Raw genomic sequence first — 12,241 nt, 5'->3', positions numbered from 1 at the left:
GACATACACTCGTAATGTGTGAACTAAATATTTTAATTATTTAGAGTATGTTAATGGTAAAGAATTTCGCATTGTTTTTATTTAAAAATAATTAAAATATATTCAACATAGTAAAAACATAACAAACAACAATCTATCACAGTTTTTGATTAAATATTTTTTGACATTTGTGAAGATATAACTATATAAGACGTGTTTAATTCATTCGCCCCACTCGTGTACGGTTTTTTCTCAGATAGATTACGGTTGTGTAGTAATTTCATACCCGAAAAATAAACTACGAAGTCTTTTTCGTTGTTTTTTAACCAACTTTAAACGACTCATCTACTACAACATGATGGACTCTCGTTCTAAGTAATACATATTTCTAAATCGATAATGTTTTAATTTTTATCGATAATATTATATTATAAACACAATCATTTTTGTTCGATATAATTTGCTCAAATAAACGATCACAAAAAAATATGTATTACCTATTATATATTTTTACATACCCCGAACTACTTCCAAATAATATCATTCTATGGATTAGGTATCTTTATGTCAGTAATATTGAAGAATGTTCAGCTTAAAAAAAAAACTTTTTGCACTTACTTTCACCGTGTATCCCGCATATATGACATATTTTGTTATAGACCACAAAATTACCTAAAGAGTATGCACAGAAATCAGTAAATATATTATATTTCCAACGGTACCAACTCAAATAATTATGTGATGTTATAAAATGTGAATTGTTGAGATCGACTGTGACAATTTTGTATAATCAAGTTCTTTAACGCACAATCGTCAGAGAATCATGAATATAAATAGTACTATAATAGTTATTATAAAATATAAAAATACTGCGTTTCAATGGTGTGGCCAACCATTTTTTTTTTTTTTACTGAAGATCAAGAATTCGCAACACTCACATATTTTCCATCATAGATTGACTTTCAATGCCTACATCAATATTAATAAAGTAATAAAATAAACCTTTCGACACGTCACCGCAGTATGGTACAATATTGTAACCCTAAATACAATCGCATACATCATATGACTCGTCGCCGTAGTTACTACGGACTGAATTTCGCTTTCAATATTCCATCACATACGCACGCATAGCAGCAAGAAAATATATGTATATAAATTTATAAATTATATTGTCCTGTGAAATCGATCGTTATTTGCTGATTAAGAATCGCCATGAGAACGCAGTCCCCTCAAAATATTTTATCGCAATCGGTAGTTTTACGACAGTTACCTCATTATATTACATACTATTATCATAGTTTTATATCTTATAACAAACTTATGCTACTTTTCTAAATAATAGACAACAATCAATACAACCATCCACAAGACCACAACACAATTTATTTTGATCGTGACACTACCGTTACTAGAGTCAGAGACTTTGGATAAAGCTGTTAGAATCCGTCTTACTATAACATAGGTTAGGTTAGTTATACCGGTTGTGTAAAAATCCAAACCATATTATTATTCCACTGTATAATTGAACTGCACTTTTTTTTAATTCTTCAGATAAATTAGCCGTTAACCCTCCATACCTATCCGACCATAGGTGTAACGATATTATCTAGTAGTGTGCAAATGAAACAAATAATCTTTGTTTCGCACTTTCCTATTTATTAACTCCCACAGTTTCTCGCATAAACGTTCACCACTGGTTGTTCCAACACGATCTCGGCATTTCACCTAAAATATTAAATAATAGTTAGTTAATAAATATTTATTTTTATCATTAATAATAATAATACTAATAAACCCTCATGCGATCCAATTACTTTTACTTTTCGTCAATCGGTACTAATACATTACATATATACTACTATTACACTTATTTATAATTCAATATTATTATTATTATTATGTAAAATAATGCGTGTGACTGAATGTATAATTTGTTGACAATATCTTCTGTATAAATACCATTTAATAATATTACTATGTTTGTCAAGAAAACTGTTGATGATTATTTATGTAACAATTTAAACTTTACAGTATAATTATAATATTGTATTATGTAACTATTAACTATAATAATATAGTACTATACTTTAAGATAAGTTTTTTACGTTGTTTTTGTATTATCTCTGTGATTTATTTCTTTTTCTTTTTTTAAAGAAACATATTTTATTATTTATAATGTACAGGCCATGTATATTTTCTTTACAATAAGTTGTCAAATATATAAAATGCTTTCATATACATTTTATGTGTTAATGATTTAACTGTCCTTAAACAGTAAACAAAAGATTTTCTTCAGCCCGTTTAATAACCTATTATGTACCTACTATTTACTGTTTGGTAAAATTAAAACAAAAATTAAAGCTGGTTGGCGTTATATTAGAATGTAAAATAATCAATATTCGAAAATCACCTATTTGTGCTTCAGCACTCAGCAACAAATACAATTTTTTCAAATTAAGTATATTATACCAAATTAAAACTGTTTGTAGCTGCAGCTTGCAACTATACTTGTACAAAGTAAATTACAATCTAAAAAAAGCGGGTAAGTGGGTACCACTCTGCTATACATTAGGGGGTGGGATGGACCTCTGACTAGGGTAGGTTAAATTTGAATGCAATGATAGGTATCATTGTATACGAAAAACGATTCTGAACGGAGATGATTTGTCAGTTTAGGATAATATATATTATATTTAAATATTGTCATATATTCTATTTGCCTATGTATTCTTATATCTTATCACTATAAGAATAACTTATGAGGGAATTGAGAGTTTATTCCCTGATCCGCTTCCTAAACGAACGTTATGTTAAAAAAATTGTTAATTACTATTGTGGGTAGGTCGATATAATATGTATTATAATATTACTTTTTATGGATTCCACATTATTGCTGGCTAACTTTTTATCTAATATGAAAATATTTTGGATAAAAAATATAATTAATACTCAATATATTTTATGTATATGAAAAACTAACCTTCTACAAAATTTAATGTTTGTTCTTTTATGACATTATTTGAGTTGTTATCAATTATTTCGATTATTCTTCCCGATGATTCGTTCTTTTCACCATCGTCCTATTAATAGAAAAGATTTAGTTCTACAAAATAAGTAATCTCATATACCAACTGCATTAGTGCATTACACATAGTTTTTACCTATAATCTAGCCAACCAAACCCTCTAAGTGTCCATTTATATAGACTGTACAAATTAAAATAAATATGACACAAATAAATAAATATTTTGATTACCTGTTCAATTTGCACGTGATTATCATTTGATAATTGCTTCCGCTTGGTAATGTAATGATACATTAATCCAACAGCACTTAAAAGCGCCAAGTGTAAGGCCTGCAAATATAAACCTTTTTAACATTTTTAGAACGCTTTTGCCTTTTATTGACAGCCAATGGATATTTTCAAATGAACAATATTTGAGATTTCTATTGAATGAAATAATAGATTATTCGTAGTTATGTATTTATTAAAATAATATTTGCCTACCTCCTTAATCAGCGTTGCCCGGACAAAAATTTGTTTTCGTTTAAATGCATGAGCATTGATTATAAATATTATACAATAACATTATTATTTGGAACCTTGTATTAAATTTTCAAGTTTTTTTGGTCATCCAAATTTTTTTTACCGACACTTCAAAAAAAAATTCTCATAAAAATCGAAAATGTCTGTAAACCACTGTTTATAAATAACTCAAAAAAAGTCAAAAATTTTGAAAATTAAACTGTATATATATAACACTGACATAAACAATTGGTGAAAATTTCAAGTATTTAGAGTGATTAGTTTTTGATTTACAACCATATAAAAAAATCGTTTAGGTCAAAAACTGGTTTTGCGTAAAAATTCCCGTCTTTCTGTCACTTTTTTATTAGTTTTTCTCGATTTTTTTTAAAACTGTTGGAAAATGTTTACTTTCGACCTCTATAATGCACCAAGGATATTCACTTTTCCATCTAAAACCAAGCCCTATTTTTAGTGAACCCCGGCACAAAGTGTGTAATCCGAAATTGAAAGTGTGCACTACGGATTTGAGAAGTGTGTAGGTACCTACTAAATACTAATAAATAAGACTACTTGCTAGATAGTAATAGGTAGTACAGAATACATTATGCACATTTAAAAAAAATAATATTGTTTTAGCTCCCACACGGTTCTGTATTATTTCATGATACATTAAAAGATGTTTAGTACGAATTTTTGTGAAAAATAGGGGCTGTCGGAAACCACCCCCAAAGTTTGAAATCGAAGCATTATTTCGACTAATTATAATGTACACAGACACAAAAAAAAAACACACATCATTGTAAAATCAATACATTCTTATCACTCCGTTGATCCGTTCAGAATCTAAAATAAAATAGAACAAACATTTTTAAATATTATCATCAAATTCTAAACTGTACAATTAAAGTAAGATACTTAACACAATTTTAGACACCAAATTACCGTACTAGTGACATATTAATGGGTGTAAATGATAGAAAAAATATCCGACCTTATAATCTTCGGACTTGTTGAATTACAATATATGAAATCAACAGTGAAATATAATTAAAACACGTTTAACTACTAAACTACAATTATTATAACAGAACAGGTAGGTAACCACTTAGAAATAGGTATGTTAGATTTTGCTCTTCTACATAAGAACTACTACCATAACTATCCACTGTAATGCTAATAAACTTTTTTTTTTTTGTTAATAAAAATCTGAAATAGTTTTGAAAAGTTATAATATTTAAGTATGTGTTTAAAGTTTTTGAAATGTGATAATATTATAAATACTGATAAAGTTTAGTGCATTTTCAAACTAATAAATAATTCTGCAGTTTTAGGGAAAAGGGTATCTATTCCCTTGTGTATGCCTAATTGGCTACCTTTGGGAAAATTAAAACGAGTCTTTGAAAAATGTTTTGGTATGATTATTAATGTTTAAAATCATCTAACGGGCTAATATAATAAATTGTTGTTGGGTACTTAATACTTAAAACGTAAACAACTTTATCTTAATATTTTTACATTTTACTAATATTGCCAAATTTAACAATTTAAAGTATAATATTATAATACAGACAAATAGTTTTCAGTTTTGTTTGGATGAAAATACTATTAAAAATAGAATATTATTTTGTTGATGTGTACCTATCATAGTCTTCGTATGTCAGGATTATCCAGAGCATGGAATTTGTGCTGCCATCTAGAGCCTTTGTATTTAACTAATACACGCGTGGACTATGAACCAATAGATGGTCATCTTTGACACTCAGAACAATAATAAATTAATAATAGTATTATTATGTATCTTCATGGTGTTACATTGCTTATAATTTTATTATTGTTACTTAATAATTTATGTTATTTTGTAACTGAAAATAGTATCTTGGGTTGCACGAAAAATTAATTAATTTAATAGTTCACTAAAATTGAATGGGCTACTAAATTGTGTTTATAAAGGATTATTAGCTCACTATATTGATTCATTAAACTTTTAATGATTGTTTATGAAAACAAAATTAGCGATTCGTTTCTCATTACATTCTATTTACTTATGTAAATTAGTTTACAATTTATATATATATATATTATATTTAAATAGAAATTAACTCCGAAAAGTGAAAACTAAATGGACATTAGCTGTTTTTGTTGGTTTCTAGTAGTTATTTTACTGTTGGAGAGGGTACGGTTGGTTTTGGACACGTGTGAATCAGCGCATTCGAATTGCGTCCCTAAATGATATTTTGTCCTAGTTGCGTCCGCGGTTTTGTCACGACTCATCCGAGTTGCGTCCGCAGTTTTCTCGTCACATATTATACGAGTTGCGTCTACAGGTTTTTCAGTGACTGAGAATAATGTTAGATAATAAATTCGTAGATAACTCAATTATCGATATCTTATCTGTAAATACACCCTTACAATTTATTGTTGAAAATTAATTCTGTTCATGTTAACATCAGTCACACTTCGACATTCCATGTTCGACAAATCAACACAAATTTAACACGTCTTAGTTCGTTCAAAAATTGGCATACAAACATTTTTCCATTTTATAAAATAATATACAATTAAAATTTTTAACTACACCATTTCATAAAATTAACATTTCATTTTAGAACAATAAATAATTTAATATATTTAATTATTAATTACCTAGTAATTATAATACATTTTTAACCTCAACTTTTGTACAAATAGCAGTCCTCAGTATGTAAAAGCGGGAAGGAAAATATGTATACTATTAACCAATTAATCAATTATTAACAAGGACACAACTTACTTGTACATGTCGCGAAAAAATTGCGGACGCAACTCAGATGTGTTGTGTAAAAACCACGGACGCAACTCGGATATCGCGATGTATATTTTCGTATTTTGGGACGCAATTCGTATGCAGCCGTGTGACAAGAATTTGCTACTAAGAACCCTGGTGCCGGTCACCCATACGGGAACTATTGGCAACGGCACGTGCTTGCTCTTAGATCGCATTTCTCGATTGATTGCAACCATCGCGACACAATTCATAGATTTATATGTATATTATAGGTCTGACGGTATTGAAAATAATTTTCGGTGTTATGGTATTGATTTCAATAGATTTCAATTGAAACGGTATACCGAAAAACCGAAACATTTTGGTATACCAAAATAATACATTTTTTTACTTTAATATTGTTTCACAGTATATACCTACTTAATAGTTTATTATATACTGTATAAACTATATTATTTTGATGCTAGAATACAGCAAGCACTAAAACTTGTACTAATGTCTAATAATTATTTTATACTTCAAAAAATACTAACGTACAGAACATAGTTATATAAATATTTCACTGTAAATCATGTTAGTAAGATAACTTTAAGAAATGTTTATGTATATATACCTATATACTTATTATAATTATAAAGTTTTATTTTAATTTATTCAAGAATTAAACAAAAAAAGAAATTAATATAATAATGTCGCGTCTTGCGAAAGAATAATAATTAAAAAACGTAAAAACACTAATTTGGGTTAGGTGCATTATATGTCACAGTGAGTAAGTCATTAAGAAATATACTTGGCATTCATAGATAAAAAAATTAACTCTTCAGCATGTTCTGGAGACAATGAGGATCGGTGATCAGTAATTACATTACCAGCACAACTACACGGTTTTTGCCGTATACCGTTTATTCGGTATTTAAGGTTTTCCATTTATTCGGTTTTCACAGTATACCGTTTATTCGGGTTTTTTACGGTATACCGTATAGGAAATTAATTTCAAAAGACCGGTGTACTGAAATACCGGTATTTATGGTATACCGAAAATACCGTCAGCCCTAGTATATTATAATGTATGAATTATAGTTTATGAAACTGATTATCTAATTTAGAGACATATTTATAATAATAAATTGTATCTACAAATTATTTTAAACATATTAAAAAAAAAAAAAAATTCATCGAGCAAAATTGGTAAATATTATACAACAGACCGAAACAAAATTGAATATTTATGGTATGTTAGTGTTGGGTTGGTAGATAATAAAATACAAATCATTTTTATTTTTTACCTATTCATGAACTTTTCGACCAAATTACATATTTTTGTCGTCCGTAGGTCACACAATATTTAAAAATAACATTTTTCTTCGTATCCGTCTTTGCAATTAGTATATACTGGTAAAGACACCATCACGAATTTTCGAAGCGTATATAGTTGCAAGACGTCGTCGCTGACTAATGGAAAAGCGGAAGTATTTACAATTGACGAAGCGGGTGATACGTTGGCGTTTGCCGGGACAAACAAGTCAAATGTGATGACATGTTTCAATGGTAAACGGAACTACAACGGAAGTATTACTTTGCCAATAATCGAAATCGATGAATCGAAAATATTTGGTGAGTGGTGGGATCACGCGATATACAGTGCACGCCGCCGGAAGATAGCAGCTCGATTCAAAACTCTTTAAGTTGAAAGTGAGCTGATAATAACGACAGTCGTAATAATATGATTGTGCGTTTAAGGTCCGTTTCACATAGGCGCGTAACTCGTACACGACGTATCGCATGCATACGCGTTTTCATTAATTAAATTCATACGCGCCAACACCCAGGCCCGGATTGAACCGGCGAGCTACTGAGAAAATCTCGGTGGGCCGCGTAAAAATTCAATATCAGTATTATATCAAACACTGATATAAACTAGAATAATTTAAAATAATAATAATATAATGTATTTTATCTATATACAATATACGTCATATAATTATATATATATATATATATATATATATATATATATATATATATAATAAAATTTTAAACTTATAGTTATAAAAAATTGATTAAAAATCGTCATACTACTCATACTTAGGCCATGACTCATGATGAGTGATGACTGATGAGTATAAAATGAAATGTTTACAAATTGCATAAATCCAGGTGATCTGAATTATATTTTATATTATCTATTATATTTTGCATTTTTTTTTAATAATATAACTGAAGTATACTAAGTAACTTAATGTTATGTACCTATTGAATAGGTAATTTGTAAATGTGCTTAAGAGAAACAATAATTATTATTTAAAGCACACATACTAAAAGAGTGATCATAAAAAATGTTTTTCGAATGGGCCGATACTTTGTTGAGGGCCGGTAGAAATTTAAAATCTTGGTGGGCCGAAAAGTCTCTATCCGGCGCTGCCAACACCGACGATGACGCGTATGAACTCAATCGCTGTACACTAATTGAGTCCCAATACCTGAACGGGAAAAACTAATTGAGTCCAGGCATAGGAAACTAATAGTATACGAATTGAGTCCAGAATTATTTTGAATAAAATATGAAAACAACCATCCAGAGTCCAGACACAGCGGAAATTATGCAACATGGTCGTGCCGCGAGTCAAAAGTCACGCGCTCCAGATGGAAAAACCTATATAAATATTATATACGTATCATTTTTATTTATATTTAATACTATGTTTTATTCAGCCCATCTAAACATTGAAACATTTACCAATTTATAAACATTTCGTTGAATGTATAGACTATAGAGTGCAAAACGTACTTAAAAATTAGAAGTATGCATATAGGTAACTAATACAAGAAATTATATATAAATGAAAAAGAAATCAGTGATCAATAATGCAGCTGTTGCAATCGGACACAATAACTAGATTTGAATACATACAATGTCGATCCCATACATTTTTACCGATATAAAAAATATCATTTTATCATCTATATATTATTTAACTTATACAATATGCTTGTAAAACATTTTTAACTATACCTGTAGAATTTCTCGTTACAGACAGTCCTATAGGTACCTATCTGTAAAAATAGGAAAGAAAATATTTTTTTTTTTTTTTTAATTCGACGGGACTCGGTTAGTATTAAAACATGGACTCAATTGGTATATACCTTAAAACATCCCGTCATAAAAGGTTATACTGCTGGTACTCAGTTCGTATGCAGCCAACTCAATAACTAAAACTAAAAACGCTCGCGTATACCTCCGATGGGTCACGTATGATGCGCGCCAATGTGAAACGGGCCAGGGCTATACACGGCGTTTTCCGTTGAAGTAAAAACACGTTGTTTTATATTGAAGTGTAGCAATACACGACGGATGTAATACGCCGCGTTTTAATGCGCGACGGAAAACGACGGCCAGCTCATACGTTTTGGCGGAATACGCGCCGGATACGTATTTTTGATATGTAATCGGTTTGTCGGAAAAAGTCGATCATTTTCAGTTACGTCGATTACGTTCATACTGCACTTCATAGGCAGTGACGACTTGAACTCTTTTCCCCTCGAATCACGTTTAATATTACCGCCCACCCTAAAATATGATTATTAGTTATTACTTATTATTGTACATTTGTACATTATCTGCTGAGTACACATATATATTATACGGCTATATATTATATATTTAATAAATATTATTTATTGTTCATAATTTAATATTGAAATCATCAACCTGCAAAAATGGTCTAGTCTACCTTTTCCAACCACAAGACTCACCCACCCACCCATTAATATTTTTTTGAATCACATGATTCAAAAATATACCCCCTTTGAACCGCCACTGTTCATAGGCGTTAGGGCTGTTTCACACGGACGTGTCGTGCGTACGCGCGCGTTTTCAGTTACATTAGTAGAATGCAAACGCGCCACTCCGACGATGACGCGTTTCCCTCGCCAGTACGAATGAACTTAATCAACGCAAACTAAAAAAACGCGCGCCAACGATACGTCGTCTATATAATAATATCAGTGGCGCCGAAGATAGTTTTTAGAGGTATTGCAAAGCATACCTACAAAGCAAGACCCACCTACCTACATTAGGTTGAGCGAATGCCCTTCAATTTTTTTCCACTAATCTATCTATAATTTTAACAACTAAGAGTTATAAGTACATTTTTAAAGATTGCCAGCAGTGCCGTGTTAAGGGGGGATAGTAGAGTATATAAACCGGTAGCATAGTGGCCGAAGCTCCCCCCCCCCTGGAAATTACTCAATTGTTAGCGTTATGGTTTATGGTTTATCCTAATTCATAATGTTAGCTATGATGATACACATAAAATAATTTATAACTTTCATAAATTAAAATAATTTTAGCCGGTGTGTTTCGTAGGCTTATTACACCCACCCACCGTTAATAGGTATTGCAACTGCAATACCTGGACATAGGGATCGGCGCCACTGATAATATGCGTGCATGCGGAAACTGGTGGAGTATATACTGTAGTACAGTCAGTACAGAAATGTTTTCCCCAACGTATATTAATTGTTGAATGTGATTACCCAGCGGAATTTATATGACTGATAGACCTTTTTTTCTTCTTATATTATCGACGACGCTGCCGGAACTGCTTGCGCCTGACTGATAGACCTAATATAGAGCGTATTATTTGATAGCTATATATATATATAAATATTATTGTATTGGTAGTCAAGATCGACAAGAACGGTTAATCTTTCAAAGGAAAGTCAAAAGACCGACAAGCCCTGTCCCAAAGAGGAACCGTCAACCGCCAAATGCCGATGCAGACGGTAGTTCGAGTGACCGAAAGTAACCTTGTCCACAACAAAAACCGGCTAGTGGCCAGTGCATCGCGTAACCCCGGACACTACATGTCAAATTGACGACGGTCATAAAAATAAAACAATAAAGGTATCAATAATCTAATGTCATAAGATATAATATTTTGATGTATTAGACGAAAAATATCTATAATTTATGGCATACGTGCATTATTCACACAAAAATATATTTTCTTAACACGTTCGCGGTCACTTCACTTTTAATATTATTCACGTACCTTCCTCAGAGAATCACTTTAATATTATTGCTATAGCAGCAATAACCTATAGCGTACACATTTTTCACGCCATAGGTCATGCTAGTGCAGTAATAATATTTTATTAAGCAATACAAAAATACCATTATTGAAATGATCACAAAACATATTTTTATTACTATAAGAATATATTTTTATTATTAATAATTAATTCTTCAAAATAATATTTATATGCAACTACTTTTTATGAGAAAAAAATACATTGTAATTATATAACACAAAAAAAATCATAATTTACTTCTATAAATGGTATAAACAGTGTCTTTGTTAATAATAAATTAGACACAACCTGTAGCGACGATTATTTATAATATATTTGTTTTTATCTCGTAACGCAATATTCTACTGTATACTGGAAGTTGCAGTGAATATGAGCATCCCAAACTTACTCTTCCTGTGAACAATTCACTTACAGAAATGTGTTAAAACAATAAAATATTGTTTATTGACACTTTAATTACTTAGTCTTTAAGTTATTTAAATAATGATTGATTTGTATGTCCTACTCGGTACACACTAAGCAGTATACCAAAGTCATTCGTGAGTTTGATATTTCGATATTTAGTGATTTTACTTTAATACAATATACAATATTAATAAAAATAAATTAAATAAGTGCTGCGATCTGTAGATCAAATATACCAATCTACCGAATGTCAAACTCATATATGACGTAAATTTACTATGCATGCCGTTACTTTAGATAAATTGAAAACTTATCATTTTATTTCTGTAAAATAAAGTTATTCTGTGAGAGAGTTATAGTAAAAAAGAATTCACTCATCAAAGGGTTATTATGTTTTGGAAGTTAGTTTTTTTTTACTCTGAAAGTTACGTGAAAGTTCTACAAATATATGTTGACTGTGATGTTTT

This window comes from Diuraphis noxia, unplaced genomic scaffold (assembly GCF_037042655.1).
Source record: "Diuraphis noxia isolate RWA-SAM2 unplaced genomic scaffold, SU_Dnox_SAM2 contig0004, whole genome shotgun sequence".
Lineage (NCBI taxonomy): Eukaryota > Metazoa > Arthropoda > Insecta > Hemiptera > Aphididae > Diuraphis > Diuraphis noxia.
This window is presented reverse-complemented; position numbering follows the sequence as displayed.